The sequence below is a fragment of the Hyla sarda genome, chromosome 1 (assembly GCF_029499605.1).
Source record: "Hyla sarda isolate aHylSar1 chromosome 1, aHylSar1.hap1, whole genome shotgun sequence".
Lineage (NCBI taxonomy): Eukaryota > Metazoa > Chordata > Amphibia > Anura > Hylidae > Hyla > Hyla sarda.
Window position 1 is genome coordinate 162,694,154 of NC_079189.1, and position 19,033 is coordinate 162,713,186.

Below are 19,033 nucleotides of genomic sequence, written 5' to 3' on the forward strand. Positions count from 1 at the left end.
TGCATTAGAGTTATATAGAGCATGCAGTTAGGTAGAAAGTTTTGCAAATGTAAAAATGTTTGTGCAGGCCTCTTGACAGCGGAGAGAGGGGGAGGAGAGAAACTCATCGTGCTCCAGGGGAAAAGCCCCCAGCATCTCAGAGAATTTCAGAAAGACTCATCACAGTAATAAATAGAGTAAAATGTATTTTAAATATTAACATATGCATATTATTATGAACATAGGTATTAGGGCACATAACTACTTTGATTCAAGCATGTGTTTAATTTTTTTTATTAATGACAGTAACGCTATAACGCACCAGGATGTACTTTTTCATCCTGTACAATATGTGAGCACCAGAACAGTGCTCTTATCATGTACAGCGAGTCCCGGCTGCTATCAGCCAGGGACCTGCCGGTAAGGGCAAACATTAGCAATCGCGCTGATGTCTGTCATTAACCCCTCAAATGCAAATCAATACAGATCACGGCATCTGTGGCATTGCGGGCTTCTGAATGAATGATTGGATCGCCAGTGGCACGGCCGTGGGGATCCGAACATCCAACATGGTGGGCAGAGGTCCTCTTACCTGCTACGGCCGACATCCTGGGGTCTTCTTCTCTCGTCTGGCCGAGCAGACCAGAGAAGATCACCGATAATACAGATTGGTCCTATGCCTATGCCCAGCACTGAACAGTATTAGCAATCTAATGATTGCTATAAATAGTAAATATGAAAAAGTCCCTCTTCCAATAATTTAATTAGCCCCAAATTTTACCCCAAAAATAAAAAAAGAAAAAAAATGTTTTCCTCCTCACCTTCTAACAATCATAACACTTTGAATTTTCCACCTACTGACCCATATTAACCCCTTAAGGACCGGGGTTTTTTCCGTTTTTACATTTTCGTTTTTTGCTCCTTACCTTTAAAAAATCATAACTCTTTCAATTTTGCACCTAAAAATCCATATGATGGCTTATTTTTTGCGCCACCAGTTCTACTTTGTAATGACATCAGTCATTTTGCCCAAAAATCTACGGTGAAACGGAAAAAAAATCATTGTGCGACAAAATTGAAAAAAAATGCCGTTTTGTAACTTTTGGGGGCTTCCGTTTCCACGTAGTACATTTTTCGGTAAAAATGACACCTTATCTTTATTCTGTAAGTCCATATGATTAAAATGATACCCTACTTATATAGGTTTGATTTTGTCGGACTTCTGGAAAAAATCATAACTACATGCAGGATAAGTAATACGTTTAAAATTGTCATCTTCTGACCCCTCTAACTTTTTTATTTTTCCGTGTATGGGGCGGTATGAGGGCTCATTTTTTGTGCCGTGATCTGAAGTTTTTAACGGTACCATTTTTGCATTGATAGGACTTATTGATCGCTTTTTATTCATTTTTAAATTATATAAAAAGTGACCAAAAATGCACTATTTTGGACTTTGGAATTTTTTTGCGCGCACGCCATTGACCGAGCGGTTTAATTAATGATATATTTTTATAATTCGGACATTTCCGCACGCGGTGATACCATATATGTTTATTTTTATTTTTATTTACACTGTGTTTTTTTTTTTATTGGAAAAGGGGGGTGATTCAAACTTTTAATAGGGGAGGAGTTAAATTATCTTTATTCACTTTTTTTTTTCACTTTTTTTTTGCAGTGTTATAGGTCCCATAGGACCTTTAACACTGCACACACTGATCTTCATCATTGATCACTGGTTTCTCATAAGAAACCAGTCATCAACGATTCTGCCGCATGACTGCTCAGGCCTGGATCTCAGGCACTGAGCAGTCATTCGGCGATCGGACAGCGAGGAGGCAGGTAGGGGCCCTCCCGCTGTCCTGTCAGCTGCTCGGGATGCCGCGATTACCCGCGGCTATCCCGAACAGCCCGACTGAGCTAGCCGGCAACTTTCACTTTCACTTTTAGGTTAATAGCGCGTGGCGCCGCGATCGGCGCTGCGCGCTATTAGAGGCGGGTCCCGGCTTCACTATGACGCCGGGCCCGCCGTGATATGACGCGGGGTTACTGTGTAACCCCGCGTTATACCTGTACGCCCTTGGTCCTTAAGGGGTTAAGGCTTATTTTTTGTGCCACCAATTTTACTTTGTAATACCATTAATCAGTTCACCACAAAATCTATGGCAAAACCAGAAAAAAATATTTGTGGGGCAATATTTAAAAAAATAAAATAAACATTGTGTAACTTTTGGGGGCTTCTGATTCTATGCAGTGTACTTTTTCAGTACAAATGAAACCATATCTTTATTCTGTAGGTCCATACGGTTACAAGGATACCTAATTTATATAGGCTGATAGTAACTGAGACCCACTGGGTATGATGCGCGCTCACCTGCTGAGCGAGTGTCATACAGCGGGAGCCCGCAGTGGACGTAAATATACATCCATTTTCGGGAAGGGGTTAAAAAACATATTTGGTAGATTTCTGAACTATCAAAATATAATAAAAAGAAAAATAGCCAGCACAACTACCTAATACACGGGTGCATGCTGCTGTGGCAGTTTGCTGTGCAATTTAGGGGGAGTGGCACCCTCTGTAGCCGTGCACCCCTCCCTGTTTAACAGGAGGTTTTTTAAATTGATAGTGGGCCCAGCATGTCACCCAGTCAGAGGCCATATGCCCAGCATAGGTGAGTGAAATTAATGTTATGGTCCCATTCAAAATGAGGCCACCTCCACGTGGTTGATGGGGGACACGTTTTGATCAAAAAGTGCGCTAAGAGCCTTAGTTTTTTGACCAAGAGTGTTGCTGCAACCTTCTTTCTTGTACAATCAAAATATAATGTTAACTATTCTGTATGGTAAATGGAGTAAACGTTTTTTAAAAAAGTAAAAAAAATTGCAGCTTTTTTTGTCACATCACATTCCAAAAAAAAATTATACTACATAATTTTTGGTAAAAAAAAAATATATATAGTAAAAACTACAGATCATGGTGCAAAAAATGAGCCCTATACAGCCCCGTATATGAAAAATTTTAAAGTTATAGTTGGTAAAATTAGAGTGCTTTTAAACATACTCATTATTTTTTTAAAGCAGTATATTAATAGAAAATCATGTAACCATGGGTATAATTTTATTTGTATTGACCCACAAAACAAAGAAAACATTTTTACCGTAAAGTGTACATCTTGAAAGCAAAACCAAAAATTTTCAAAATTGCGGATTTCTTTTAAATTTCCCTACACAAATAATATATTTTTGATTGCGCCTACATTTTATGGTAAAATGAGTGGAGTCATTACAAAGGACAATTGGTTGTACAAAAAACAAGTCCTCACATGGGTCTGTGGATAGTTATGGATTTAAGAAGGTGAAGAGGAAAAAACTAAAATGCAAAAGTAAAGTTTCCTTAAAGGAGTACTCCGCTTCTCAGTGTTTGGAGCAAGCTCTTCCGAACGCTGGAGCCGGCAGCTCGTGATGTCATAGCCCTGCCCTCTCATGATGTCAAGCCCCCTCCCATAGACTTGCATTGAGGGGGTGAGGAGTGACGTCATGAGGGGGCGGGGCTATTACGTCACAAGCTCCCGGCGCCAACTCCAGCATTCGGAACAGTTTGTTCCAAATGCTGAGCAGCGGAGTACCCCTTTAAGGGCTTAAATTACAGACATAAGTGCGTTTGCTGATGTCGGTCATTAACGGTGGGTGCCAGATGCTGATAGCAGTCATGAAAAAGGTTTAGCTTCATAGTCTGTGAACGTACAGCTTGTGTTGCTAAGGCATTAATAAATTTAAACCTTTTAAAAATTACCACCATTTTACCACCACATTTTAATCTGTATTTTAAATATTAAGATTTACTTTTTACAGGTTCCCTATTAGGGTTAGTGGGACTTTTTAATTGCTTTTCATTTTTTATTTTGGAAGATGAATAAAAAAAAAAGGCAATGTACCGACAAGATACAATAATTGCCTAAATGCCACGCTTTCCCCTGTGTCTGTTGTAATTTCTTTTAATTATTTTAGGTACAAATATATAGGCATCTATAGGTAGTCAAATGATCAGGATCAGAGTTAGATCTGATACTGATTGATGATCACAGCTGCTAATACCAGTCTCAAGCCACGGGGCATAGAGTGGGCACAGGTCCACACATTGTTAAAGCGGATATCCGGCCAAAGAGTAGCACCCACATTCTATGCGGGGCTGTGCCTCCAGTCTTTGCTTCTGGGACTGGAAATGTGACGTGGCGTCACGCACCCTACCATAGACATGAATGGAGGGGACGTGGCCTGACATCACAAGCTGGCATAGCATTAAGTCACGTCTCCAGTCCTGGAAGCAAAGAGCTTTCTGAGACTGGAGGTGCTGCTGTTTGGCTGGATAACCCCTTTAACACTTCCATAATGTGCCTGTACAGCATGGGCCATTGGGTTCAGGTTCAAGGTCCTTGTGCAATCGCTACTTCTGTACTCCTTACAGCAATGCCCTGGGTGTTGCATGTTTCCTTCAAACAGTATTCATCTTGACAACCTTATTCCATTTGACCAACAAAATCCTTAGGAATGTGTTAGCAATGATAATAGCTGTGTAATATTTCCAGCAATTGCATAAGCTGTGATTACTTCTATACCATGAAAGTGTAAGATACCCTTCTTTTTTTAAATAAAATTTATAAAATTTAAATTTATTATATGAAAGACTTATTTGGGACTTTGGTTAATGTACTAAACCTACTATAAATTCATTTTAATTGTCTTGCTCAAGATTAAATGTTCTGCTCCAGATTCCAGATGTTTTTTTTTCCAGTCCCTTTTAAGGAAATGCATTAAACGCATATTTTATTGACTTTCTTTTGATTTATTCATGAATTTCAGGAAAGGACAAGAGCCAGCTAAATCTGCCATGTAACCAGCAGGCTTTCAGAGACTGACCATCTGCTAGAGACTCTCTACATGTGTATTTGGATGGGCTAAAGACCTTGGGTCCCAGTGGTATATTATGTAAAATGCTTACAGGGAGATGAAATAGTTTACTACCTAGCACTTTGCTAAAAAGCTGTCGGTTTTTTCATCAAATGAACATAACAAGATATTTATATAAGATTGCCATGACAGAGAACTTTTTTTCTCAACCCCTCAAAATAGGCAGAAAAGGATTAAATCCTTATGCATAATGTCACTTTACCTATAAGTGCATACAAACCAGGAACGTCCTTTCAGATACATTTATTGAATCACAATATATTATACTGCTAAAGGGTACATTCACATATTTTCTGCTGCAGATTTGTTGCTGCAGATTTTACTGCCCATTGACTTCAATGGGCAGCAAAATCTGCTAAAGCAAATCTGCAGCAGATCTGCAGCAGAAAATACACGTGTGAATGCACCCTAAGAGTGTATTCACACGTACAGTATCATGTGCATATTTGATGTACAGGATTTGATGCTGATTTGATGAGTCATTCAGTTTACATTGAAATCTACAACATAAATCTGCAGCTTCAAATCTTTGGCATCAAATTTGCACAGGATACCGTACATATGAATACACCACAAACGTAGCACATCAGCAGCATATTTCACGCTGCGGATGCACTGATGACTGTTACTAGAGTGAGTTCCCTTCTGCACCCGTGTGTCCTGCATGTCTGCTTGTAGCAGCAATCTGCTGCAATGAGCAGACACACAGGAAACTGCGAGTCTGTAGTTTACTCTCAGACATGGCGGTCGCTCTCGGCCTAGCTCAGGGAGCACACGGTTTAGTACAGACTCGCAGTTTCTAGTGTGTCTGCTCGTAGTAGCGGATTGCTGCTGCAAGTAGACACACAGGACACACAGGCACAGCAGAAGGCTCCCTCTAGTGATGGTCATCAGCACATCAGATGTGCTACATGTGACCTTACCCTAAAAGTTAATAATGAAATCATTAAAAATCATCTATAGCAATCTTCAGTAAAAAGGTAAAATTAATCAAATTACAAAACTTTATTAGATTCATTTGGAATGAAAGGGTTAATCCGCTCCCCAGCATCTGGAACATTGAGTTCCGAACGCTTTGTGCCGGCTTCTGTGTTCACACCTTCCCCTTCGTGATGTCACATGACGGGGCGTGACATCACGACGGGGGGGGGGGGGGGCATGAACACCGAAGCTTGCACACAGCGTTCAGAACTCAATGTTCCTGACGCTGGGGAGCGTAGTCATCCTTTGAATATTGCATATGCTTTTGGTTAGGAGTAATTTTTTTCATAAAATTGTTTTTTTGCAGAAAGTGCTTTGACATTACTAAGTAATTGCATACATTTAAGACACAGTTTGAAAATAAAAAAATATTAAAATTGTCCTGTGTAAAATTTACCTTTAGATTATTGTTGATACCCCTGATGATCACTTGACTCAAAATATCAACAGATAAGTCATTTAAGGAGTGTCAGGACTTTGTGTCATGCTATTAGAGAGTACTGAGCAGCCAACCTGGGGCTGTAAATCGACTTAGTGCACAACACAAAGCTGTGTGACTGGCACTCATTTTGGTGCTCATCACTAATATGCTCAGCATACTGTATATAGTGGTCATCGATTACAACAATTATCCAGTACATAGAGGTAAGTAGAGAATTGGTCAGTATCTGGTTTCAGTTGGAACATTCATTATTTGGTCCAGGCTGATAAAGTTACTTTAGGATAGTCTCATTTAGACTCTGTAATCTAAGCTTAATAATGGGTAGGTGCTATAATTAAATATTGTCTAATATCATAGTGTTTGGGACATGTATAAGGTAAATGATGACTGGCACTAGCTGACGCGTGGTTTCTCACACAGGGGGAATGGCCTCTGTACATACCACATTTACCACAATTAAAGCCTTTTTGCAGATGTAAATTAGCTTGGAAATCTAAGACAGCTCTAAGTTTTCTTGCTTAAACTTCTGCCCTGGCGAATAGGCAGAGACGCAAAATTTACGTGCACTTCCACAGCTTTCAAGTTATCATTTGGAATAAAAATATTTAACCTCTTCAGGACCGAGGGCGTATCCATACGCCCGTGGGAATTCCGGCCCCCACCGCTAGCCGGTTGGGGACCGGAGCCGGATGCCTGCTGAAATCGTTCAGCAGGCATCCCGGCATATCGCCCAGGGGGGTCATTATGCCCCCCCATGTCGGCGATCGCCGCAGATCGCTGGACAATTCAGTCCAGCGATCTGCGGCGATTCCGGGTCAATCGGGTCTCCAGTGACCCGGTGACCCGGAATTACTGGCTGTTCGGGGCCGTCAGAGACGGCCCCGAACAGCCAGAGCCTGCAGGGGTGAGGTGGCACTGGTGCCACCTCACGATCGCCCTGATTCGTCGGACGGATTCCCGGCCGACCAATCAGGGCGCCTGCTGCGGGTGTCACTCCCGCACCCGCTCCGCCCCTCTTCCGGAGGACGTGAGCGGGTGCGGGACGTGCACCCCGGGTGCTGGGGACCCCGATCCCCGGTGTTAATGTTGGGATCGGGGCCCCAGGAGCAGCGGCGGCGGCGGTGACGACGAGGGACTGACTCTCCGGCGTGGATCGTTGGAGATGAGTGACAGCCTCCTGCTGTTGCTTAGCAACAGCTCCCAGCATGCAAAAAGGGCATGCTGGGAGCTGTAGTTATGCAACAGCAGGAGGCAGACCACCACAACTCCCAGCATTCCCTTATGGGCATGCTGGGACTTATGGTTTTGCAACAGCTGGAGGCACATTTTTTCTATGGAAAAGTGTACCTTCAGCTGTTGTATAACTACAACTCCCAGCTTGCACAAACAGCTAAAGTGCATGCTGGGAGTTGTAGTGGTGCATCTGCTGGTTGCATAACTACAACTCCCAGCATGCCCGTTGGCTGTCGGTGACTGCTGAGAGTTGTAGTTTTGCAACAGCTGAAGGCACACTGGTTGTGAAACTCAGAGTTTTTTTTTACCTAACTCAGTGTTTCACGACCGGTGTGCCTCCAGCTGTTGCAAACTACAACTCTCAGCAGTCACCGTACACCATGCACCGTACATGCTGGGAGTTGTAGTTTTGCAACAGCTGGAGGCACACTGGTTGTGAAACACTGAGTTAGGTCACAAACTCAGTGATACATAACCAGTGTGCCTACAGTTGTTGCAAAACTACAACTCTCAGCAGTCACCGACAGCCGGCGGGCATGCTGGGAGTTGTAGTTGTGCAACAGCTGGATGTTCCCCCCAATGTGAACGTACAGGGTACACTCACATGGGCGGAGGATTACAGTAAGTATCTGGCTGCAAGTTTGAGCTGCCGCAAACTTTCTGCTGCAGCTCAAACTGCCAGCGAGAAACTACTGTGAATCCCCCGCCCGTGCGACTGTACCCTAAAAACACTACACTACACTAACACAAAAAATAAAATAAAAAGTAAAAAACACTACATATACACATACCCCTATACAGCCCCCCTCCCCTCCCCAATAAAAATGACAAACGTCTGGTACGCCACTGTTTCCAAAACGGAGCCTCCAGCTGTTGCAAAACAACTCCCAGTATTGTCGGACAGCCGTTGACTGTCCAGGCATGCTGGGAGTTTTGCAAAAGCTGGAGGCACCCTGTTTGAGAATCACTGGCGTAGAATACCCCTATGTCCACCCCTATGCAAGTCCCTAATTTAGGCCTCAAATGCGCATGGCGCTCTCACTTTGGAGCCCTGTCGTATTTCAAGGCAACAGTTTAGGGCCACCTATGGGGTATCGCCGTACTCAGGATAAATTGTGTTACAAATTTTGGGGGGCATTTTCTGCTTTTACCCTTTTTAAAAATGTAAAATTTTTGGGAAAACAAGCATTTTAGGTAAAAAAATAATAATTTTTTTTACATATGCAAAAGTCGTGAAACACCAGTGGGGTATAAAGGTTCACTTAACCCCTTGTTATGTTCCCCGAGGGGTCTAGTTTCCAAAATAGTATGCCATGTGTTTTTTTTTTGCTGTCCTGGCACCATAGGGGCTTCCTAAATGCGACATGCCCCCAGAGCAAAATTTGCTTTCAAAAAGCCAAATGTGACTCCTTCTCTTCCGAGACCTGTAGTGCGCCAGCAGAGCACTTTTCACCCCCATATGGGGTGTTTTCTGAATCGGGAGAAATTGGGCTTCAAATTTTTAGGGGTATTTTCTGCTATTACCAGTTTTAAAAATTAAAAATTTTTGGGAAAACAAGCATTTTAGGTAAAATTTTTTATTTTTTTTTTACATTTGCAAAAGTCGTGAAACACCTGTGGGGTATTAAGGTTCACTTTATCCCATGTTACATTCTCCGAGGGGTCTAGTTTCCAAAATGGTATGCCATGTGGTTTTTTTTTGCTGTTCTGCCACCATAAGGGCTTCCTAAAGGTGACATGCCCCCAAAAAACCATTTCAGAAAAACGAACTCTCCAAAATCCCCTTGTCGCTCCTTCCCTTCTGAGCCCTCTACTGCGCCTGCCGAACAATTTACATAGACATATGAGGTATGTGCTTACTCGAGAGAAATTGGGCTACAAATACAAGTAAAAATTTTGTCCTTTTACCCCTTGTAAAAATTCAAAAATTGGGTCTACAAGAACATGCGAGTGTAAAAAATGAAGATTGTGAATTTTCTCCTTCACTTTGCTGCTATTCGTGTGAAACACCTAAAGGGTTAAAACACTGACTGAATGTCATTTTGAATACTTTGGGGGGTGTAGTTTTTATAATGAGGTCATTTATGGGGTATTTCTAATATGAAGACCCTTCAAATCCACTTCAAACCTGAACTGGTCCCTGAAAAATACTGAGTTTGAAAATTTTGTGAAAAATCGGAAAATTGCTGCTGACCGTTGAAGCCCTCTGGTGTCTTCCAAAAGTAAAAACACGTCAATTTTATGATGCAAACATAAAGTAGACATATTGTATATGTGAACCAAAAAAAATGTATTCGTAATATCCATTTTCTTTACAAGCAGAGAGCTTCAAAGTTAGAAAAATGCAAAATTTTCAAATTTTTCATCAAATTTATGGATTTTTCACCAAGAATGGATGCAAGTATCGACAAAAATTTACCACTATGTTAAAGTAGAATATGTCACGAAAAAACAATCTCGGAATCAGAATGATAACTAAAAGCATTCCAGAGTTATTAATGTTTAAAGTGACAGTGGTCAGATGTGCAAAAAACGCTCCGGTCCTTAAGGCCAAAATGGGCTCCGTCCTGAAGGGGTTAAAGGGGTTCTCCTGTGGAAAACTTTTTTTTTTTTTTTTATCTACTGGTGCCAGAAAGTTAAACAAATTTGTAAATCACTTGTATTAAAAAATCTTAATCCTTCCAGTACTTTTTAGGGGCTATATACTAAAGAGAAATCCAAAAAAGAAATGCATTTCCTCTGATGTCATGGCCACAGTGCTCTCTGCTGACCTCTGCTGTCCATTTTAGGAACGGTCCATAGCATATGTTTGCTATGGGGATTTTCTCCTGCTTTGGACAGTTCCTTAAATGGACAGCAGAGGTCAGCAGAGAGCACTGTGGTCATGACATCAGAGGAAATGCATTTCTTTTTTTTATTTCTCTTTAGTATACAGCCCCTAAAAAGTACTGGAAAGATTAAGATTTTTTTTAATAGAAGTGATTTACAAATCTGTTTTCAGTAGAATTTTTCGGGTGGTCGAAAATTCCCCTACGGTTTTTAATTACAGTTTATTTGTATATAAAAGTACAAATATTACAGTGCATGGTTTTATATCATAATCATATACTATTTACATAGATTGTAAAATCATTTTGAACCTTAGAATCTGGTAAATGATTTAGACACATTTTTTGAATAGTTAATTGTTTACTAATATTCAGTAGAAGGAACTTCTCTCAAAATTATTTTTCCTTCCTAACACATTTGCTTAAGTGATTATCTGGCTCTGTAGGGGCCATCTGGTTTAGCATCAATGACATGAATCACCTCCTGTCATTTCAAGAAGCGCTAAACATGCTGGAATATTGTTATGCAAGCTTGCTGCCAATATTTTTGCAAGGTATCCTTCTGCTTTTTCCTTTTATTTCTTAACTTGTGAGAAGACACACTTATAATTTTTAATGAAGTATTTAACAAATACATAGGAATGAAAACTTGCTTTATAAATATTGAGATGTGCCAGAATTGAACATCAGTTGAATTATAAAGTCGTTTAGAAAAAGGAAATATCACATCTTGCAATTTTTCAAAAACACATTTACCATAACACAAGGAAATATATCATCAGATATGTCTCAAATTTTTTTTTTTTTTTTTTTTTTTTAGGTGGGTGGGAAACCAAAGACAGCTGAGGCAGATTTTTTTTTTACAGAGTTTGCATAACTCACATTAATGTTGTACTGTTTACAAAACTCCTACTAACTTCTATAGGAGGGGTATTCCAGGATTTTTTTTTATTTGACTATGCTACAGGGGCTGTAAAGTTAGTGTAGTTCATAATATAGTGTCTGTACCTGTGTATGATGGTTTACTCACAATTCTAATGTGATTTTAACCCCAATATTTATTTTTAACAGCATACAAAATTACTGTTGTCTCATATTTTTCCCAGGTTGCAATGTAGATGAGACCTGGCTTACTAGTCAGCTGATGACAGGGAGCCTGTCTGCTTCAATGGGTGGAGGGATCGCTTGGTGGGAGAGAGAACAATCTGCAACTTATGCAACAGCTCTAGGCACCCTGATTGAAAACCACAGGTCTTTTGAATGGATGCAGCTCATTTAAGTTTCATTGGGTGGGGTGGCTGATGTGTGGGAGGGAAGAAAATGGAATTATGGTATTTGTAGTCAAAGAAGAAAACTCAAAAACGGAAATACCAGTTCACAAAAAGCAAGCCACAGTATTGTGGTAATCTCACAAAATAGCCAATTAGCCCAAGATAAGTGCAAATCCTTCCTAAGCATGTCCATTACTGTCTGCAAGGTATGTACTAAAATTACCCTATGGTGAACAACCCCTTTAACCCCTTTAGAGGGGGTGATATGGGCGATACGGGTCTCTGAGATTCCAATAATTTCGGGGCTTTAAGGTCTATCCAGTGGATATGCCATAAATGTCTAAATGGGAATAAGCCTTAAATCAGGCAAAGCATCACTGTATCAGAACCAGATTGAGGAAGGGGTGAGTGTCCCCCCCCCCCCCCCCCCCCCCGAAACGCATCATTTTTCCTTATTATTACTATTATTATTAATAATAAATTGGTCCTTTCATTATTTTTACTATTCTAATTATTATTATTCTAATTATTATCAATGGTACTGCTAATAAACTAGTCCTCTTTGGATTTGAACATGACTTGGAATCCATTTTTTTTAATTGGAATAAGCAGTGCCTGACATCAAAAGGGTCTTCTTTCTTCAATTCTGTATTGCATTCCACAAGACAGGTTGCCCTTCTCACCCCCCCCCCCCCCCCCCATTTGATACACCATCAATAAGGGGGATAGGCCCATTTTTTCATGTACAAGGTGAGCGGCCATCTGACAGAGGCTTCTATCTGTGTGGAACCCTGAGCAGGGTCTCTGAACGCCAGGATAATACACATGGCACTATTCTCTGGTCATTCTTTTTCTACTCTTATAAAGAAACTGTCATGGTCCAGTATTTATATACTCAAACCATGGAACAAACTCCCAATGCCCCAATCTACCAAAACATGTGTCCCACAAGCCTTGCTCACTCCCAACTATGCTAACATCTTCAGTTTGCTTTTACAAGTAACTTCTTCTATTTCTTTATCCATTTATTGACTATTTCTATTGAGTTTTAATAATGAAATACTGTTGCACCAATTTACTATCAGAATGAAATTTTTAATGGCATGGTTTATGTGTCAATACAATACTTGTTTTAACCTGTGCTTTTTAAAGAAAAAAATAACAATTATCGGCAAATAGAACAATATATGCAATGACTTTGTGTAAAGTGCAATCAAATACCTACAGAGCTTTTGAAACAGTTGTGATTCATTTTAAATGAGAAAAATGTGTAAACATGTTTTTACATGATTTTACTTTATTGATAGGAATATTATTAAGAAATGAAAAAAATATTACTTGGTTAAAAGCATGGTTGAAGTAGATCTCTAATGCATAATATCAAATAATCATATCGTGAACATTTCTCCTATTATGTTGTTTCCAAAACTGTCAAATATATTAAAGTAAAAATACTTTTAATTTACACTATGGGTCTTACTGATCAAAACTGTCTAACGTTAAACTGGTCTTGTTGCCCATAGCAGCAAGTCAGAGAAGAGCATTCATTTCTTACACTGCTCTGCAAAAAAAAAAAAATAACCCCCTGCTTTAAATGGCACATTTTTAACACCATAATGACCAATAAAGAAATAAATGTCATGGAAGGCTCTCAGTTCCCCTTTCCATGACATACATGTTTGTCATGGTAATCTTGAGAATGCAGTCTGTGCACCTTCAAAATCAGAGACAGGATTGGGGTTCTGATATACTGTACATCCCAGCTCCTGGTGCAGCCACCATGATCACAAAGTGCTGATTGGTTGCTATAGCAGCTAAAGGACTAACATTGACCCCAGGTCTTCCATATGAAGTTGGTATTATTGTATTCATACTGATCTACAAAATGAAGAAAAGGTGTTATTTATGCTGTTATTTGTGTTGTAAAGTGACCTGCTTAAAATTAAGAACACACAAAACTTGTGGAACTAATTATATAAACATATATATGTTTTTTATATCTCATAAAAAAAAAATATATATATATATATATATATATATATAATGTACAAACAAGAAAGTTGCAACAGCACTCTAGGTCAAAAAATGGAGGCTCTCAGCGCACTTTTTGATCAAAATGTGTCCCCCCATCCACCACGCGGAGGTGGCCTCATATCGGATGGGACCCTAACATGATAACTCACCTCTGCTGTGCATATAGCCTCTGACTGTGTGACATGTTGGATCAGCCATTGACTAAACCACCTCCAGTCTGAGAGGGGTGGGGTGCACGGCTAAAGAGGGTGCCACACCCCCCAATTTACAAAGTAAAAACAAAAAGGAAAAATAGCCAGCATAACAACCTAATACACAGGTGCCCGCTGCTGTGGCAAATACAAAATGTACAAACAAGAAAGTTGCAACAGCACTCTAGGTCAAAAAATGGAGGCTCTCAGCGCACTTTTTGATCAAAATGTGTCCCCCCATCCACCACGCGGAGGTGGCCTCATATCGGATGGGACCCTAACATGATAACTCACCTCTGCTGTGCATATAGCCTCTGACTGTGTGACATGTTGGATCAGCCATTGACTAAACCACCTCCAGTCTGAGAGGGGTGGGGTGCACGGTTAAAGAGGGTGCCACACCCCCCAATTTACAAAGTAAAAACAAAAAGGAAAAATAGCCAGCACAACAACCTAATACACAGGTGCCCGCTGCTGTGGCAAATACAAAATGTACAAACAAGAAAGTTGCAACAGCACTCTAGGTCAAAAAATGGAGGCTCTCAGCGCACTTTTTGATCAAAATGTGTCCCCCCATCCACCACGCGGAGGTGGCCTCATATCGGATGGGACCCTAACATGATAACTCACCTCTGCTGTATATATATATATATATTTATATATATATAAAATAATTTGTATCCCAAAATTGATCCATTTAAAAATACAACTTGCCCTAACTAAAATAAGTCCAGGTACAGCTACTAGGGATGAGCGAATCAAATCTGAGGAATCCGAATTCATTACGAATTCCAGGAAAAATTTGATTTGCAATGAATGCGAATATCGCCACGATTTGATTACGCAAATAGCTTCATTAAACTCCATTTAGTGCGGTGCAGGCTCCAGGGCATCTAAAATGGTGTATCCATATGTGAGGACATGGGGAAAAGGAATCCTGGGAAGGCAGGAACAAGGGTAGGCGGGATGACCATGAATCACATGCAGCATGCAACCTATCAGCAGCCAGCCACCTCTGTGACGTCACAGCCCGGTTTTGAAGGTAAATGAACAACACATACAGTCAGCTTGTGGCATAAATAATACGAGTGGTATCATGCACCCCTACGGGGGTGTTAGACAAAGCATGTAAATAACAAGAACAATAACAGTGAGAATAATCATGATCTAGAACAAAACAGTCCATCAGGCATCTTCCACTGTTGATAAACATTAATTTGCAGTTAGCGGTGCAAAGACTATGTGATGCTATTAGTACAAAAAGGGGTCCGAGGACCGCTACATAGCATGCTGGATGGGTGAAAGACACACTGAGGGGGGAGGGAAAAGAAAAGAAATGGAGGGGAAGAAAGGAGAGGGAAGGTGAGAAATTGAGGGTGGAGAGAGCGGGGATGTGGCGCTTGAAGGACCTAAGAGAGAGGACATAGGACTTACCAGGCGGTCCGAAGCACTCCAAGAGCCCCACCGACACCAAATGGCGTTTCCTTGAGTGGCTGGAGAAGGGGGAGGGAGGAAATCAGTCCAGTAGATAGAGAGCCCACAGTTGACAATGAGGGGATATCAGGATAGGGGAAGATGTCAGGTCATGTTGAGTCAATTGGTAAGGTGCAGTCGATCGTGAGCTGTGGAGGACGCAAAGGCAACCCAGGGCATCCAAATGAGGCTAAATGTTGCCAATTGCCTGGGGGAGTCGTCTCTCAGCTCCTCCATCCTATGAAGTCGAGAGGCTTCTTGGATCCAATTCGAGATGGTCGGTTGAGTTTGTGTTTTCCATATTCTGGGGATTACCGATCTAGCTGCCAGGAGCATGTATAATATCAGGCGGACTGAGGTCCTGGGGGTCGAGGAGGGGAGGATCGATAGTAAGAGGGACTTGGGCGTGTGCTGGAGGTCCACTGAGGTGACGCATTTAATTATATCAGTCACATTAGTCCAGAAAGCTGCTAGAGTCGGGCAGGTTAGCCATATATGTAGCATTGTGCCCCGTGCTGTCGAACACCTCCAGCACCTGTCCGAGACCTCTGGGTACATGGTGGCCAGTAGTGCTGGAGCTCTGTACCATCTTGTTAATATTTTATAATTAACTTCTTGAGCTCTACATGAAATAGGGGTTGCGTGGCATCTGGTGAGTGCTGTCTGCCAATCGGCCTCTGAAATCTGGTGGTCCACGTCTCTTTCCCAGCCGACCTTAAACGGTTTACTGGTCAGCGTTTCCAGGGCCAATGGATACAGCACGCTGGTGGCATGTGGTATCGGGGAGGAGGAAGAACAGAGCTTTTCAAATTTAGTTAAAGAACGGTGGAGGTGCAGCTTCAGTTTTGAAGATACATAAAAGTGTTGTAATTTAGCATATTGAAATAGTTGGGCAGGGGAGGGGCTGATGTCTCCAAGAAGGTCGAAAAGGGGCATTAGAGGCCCATCTTGGGTGAAGAAAGGCCGGTGCGCCATATATAGCTGTTGTGACCTACTCATTGAGGAGAGAACCGGGGGAAGGGTATCAATATCCAGTGAGCGGGTGGTGTTATGGGGGCACCATACAATTGTTCTCAGGTGGCATCCCAGAGCCGCGGACTCAAGTTGAATCCACTGCTTATCTGAGGTGCGATGAAAGAAATCCAGGATTCAGGTGAGGATCATCGCTAGATAGTATGAAAAGGGGTCTGGGAGGGCCAGTCCTCCATCCCGTTTTCGTCTGATCAAAGCATGCCTCGCCAATCTGGGGTGTTTATGTGCCCATACAAAATAAGATTGTGTTGCTGTGAGTTCCTTGAAATATTGGCGGGGGGGGGGACTACTGGCAGGCATGAGAAGAGGTAGAGCTATCGGGGCAGGACATTCATTTTGAGAATTTTAATTCTACTTATCCAAGAGAAATCCTTCTTTTCCCATTTAGATAGGTCACATTTTATAGTGTGTAGTAATGGTGGGTAGTTAAGTCTAAAGGCATCCGAAATCTGTGATGGTACCTGTACTCACAAATTTTTAATGGAGGAGGATTGCCATTTAAATGGGTAAGATGATTTAAGGAGGCTTACAGTGGCAGGTGGAAGAGTGATATTGAGCGCCTCACATTTTGTCATATTTAGCTTATAATTGCTGAGGAGGGAAAAACGATTAATGGTGGATAATAGGGATGGGAGGGAGGTAATAGGGGAGGAAAGATATAGTAAGAGGTCATCCGCATAAGCGGCACATTTGCAATGGCACAAGGGAGTGGGAAGACCCCTGATGTCTGGATTGAGACGAATGTCCACCAGAAGGTGTTCCATGCAGAGCACATAGAGAAGCGGGGACAGAGGACAACCTTGCCTTGTGCCATTGCAAATGTCGAAGGGATCTGATAGTTGACCGTTTATCCGAATTTGGGCCTGAGGGCAAGTATACCTCTGCACAGGTTTTGATAAATCTCCCCCCTTGTGCTTTGTGGGAAGGCTGGAGTAATTTGTAGGGAAAAGGGGAGGATAATGCTGGAAAAGTGCAGAGCCTAATACTAATATGTTTGTGTTGCGGGTTCTACCCAAGAGTTTTGGCTGGAACAGATTATCATGATGTCCTGTGTCAGATGGGTAAGAAAAAAAAAAAAAAAGAAAATGACTCTGATCAGTGAATATGTCATTTGTGAGTCGCTGCATAAAACCGCACTGTAATCTACATAATAAATATATATAAGAAATTATTCAATAAGGGTGTACCGCAATTTTTTTCCCCAATGGGTGCCCCAAGACAAAATGGGGGTGGGGGGGCACAATATTCTGTTCTCGCCTCAGGAGCAAAAAGAGCTAGCTACAGCTCTGTCTGTAATGCACATCATGTAACAATGTTTAGCACTTATCTGATCGCTGTTATAAGAGCCTTGTAGTTTGCAGACTTTGTTTAACCCCTTAAGGACTCAGGGTTTTTCCGTTTTTGCACTTTCGTTTTTTCCTCCTTACCTTTAAAAAATCATAACCCTTTCAATTTTCCACCTAAAAATCCATATTATGGCTTATTTTTTGCGTCGCCAATTCTACTTTGCAGTGACATTAGTCATTTTACCCAAAAATGCACGGCGAAACGGAAAAAAAAATCATTGTGCGACAAAATCGAAAAAAAAACGCCATTTTGTAACTTTTGGGGGCTTCCGTTTCTACGCAGTGCATATTTCGGTAAAAATTACACCTTATCATTATTCTGTAGGTCCATACGATTAAAATGATACCCTACTTATATAGGTTTGATTTTGTCGCACTTCTGGAAAAAAATCATAACTACATGCAGGAAAATTTATACGTTTAAAAATGTCATCTTCTGACCCCTATAACTTTTTTATTTTTCCACGTATGGGGCGGTATGAGGACTCATTTTTTGCGCCGTGATCTGAAGTTTTTATTGGTATGATTTTTGTTTTGATCTGACTTTTTGATCACTTTTTATTCATTTTTTAATGTTATAAAAAGTTACCAAAATACGCTTTTTTGGACTTTGGAATTTTTTTGCGCGTACGCCATTGACCGTACGGCTTAATTAATGATATATTTTTATAGTTCGGACATTTACGCACGCGGCGATACCACATATGTTTATTTTTATTTTTTTTTACACTGTTTTATTTTTCTTATGGGAAAAGGGGGGTGATTCAAACTTTTATTAGGGAAGGGGTTAAATGACCTTTATTAACACTTTTTTTTTACTTTTTTTTTGCAGTGTTATAGGTCCCATAGGGACCTATAACACTGCACACACTGATCTTTCATCCTGATCACAGGCATGTATTAACACGCCTGTGATCAGCATTATCGACGCTTGACTGCTCCTGCCTGGATCTCAGGCACGGAGCAGTCATTCGTCGATCGGACACCAGGGAGGCAGGTAAGAGCCCTCCCGGTGTCCGATCAGCTGTTCGGGACGCCGCGATTTCACCGCGGCGGTCCCGAACAGCCCGACTGAGCAGCCGGGATACTTTCAGTTTCACTTTAGAAGCGGCGGTCAGCTTTGACCGCCGCTTCTAAAGGGTTAATACCGCACATCGCCGCGATCGGCGATGTGTGGTATTAGCCGCGGGTCCCGGCCGTTGATTAGCGCCGGGACCCACGCGATATGATGCGGGATCGCGGCGCGATCCCGCTTCAT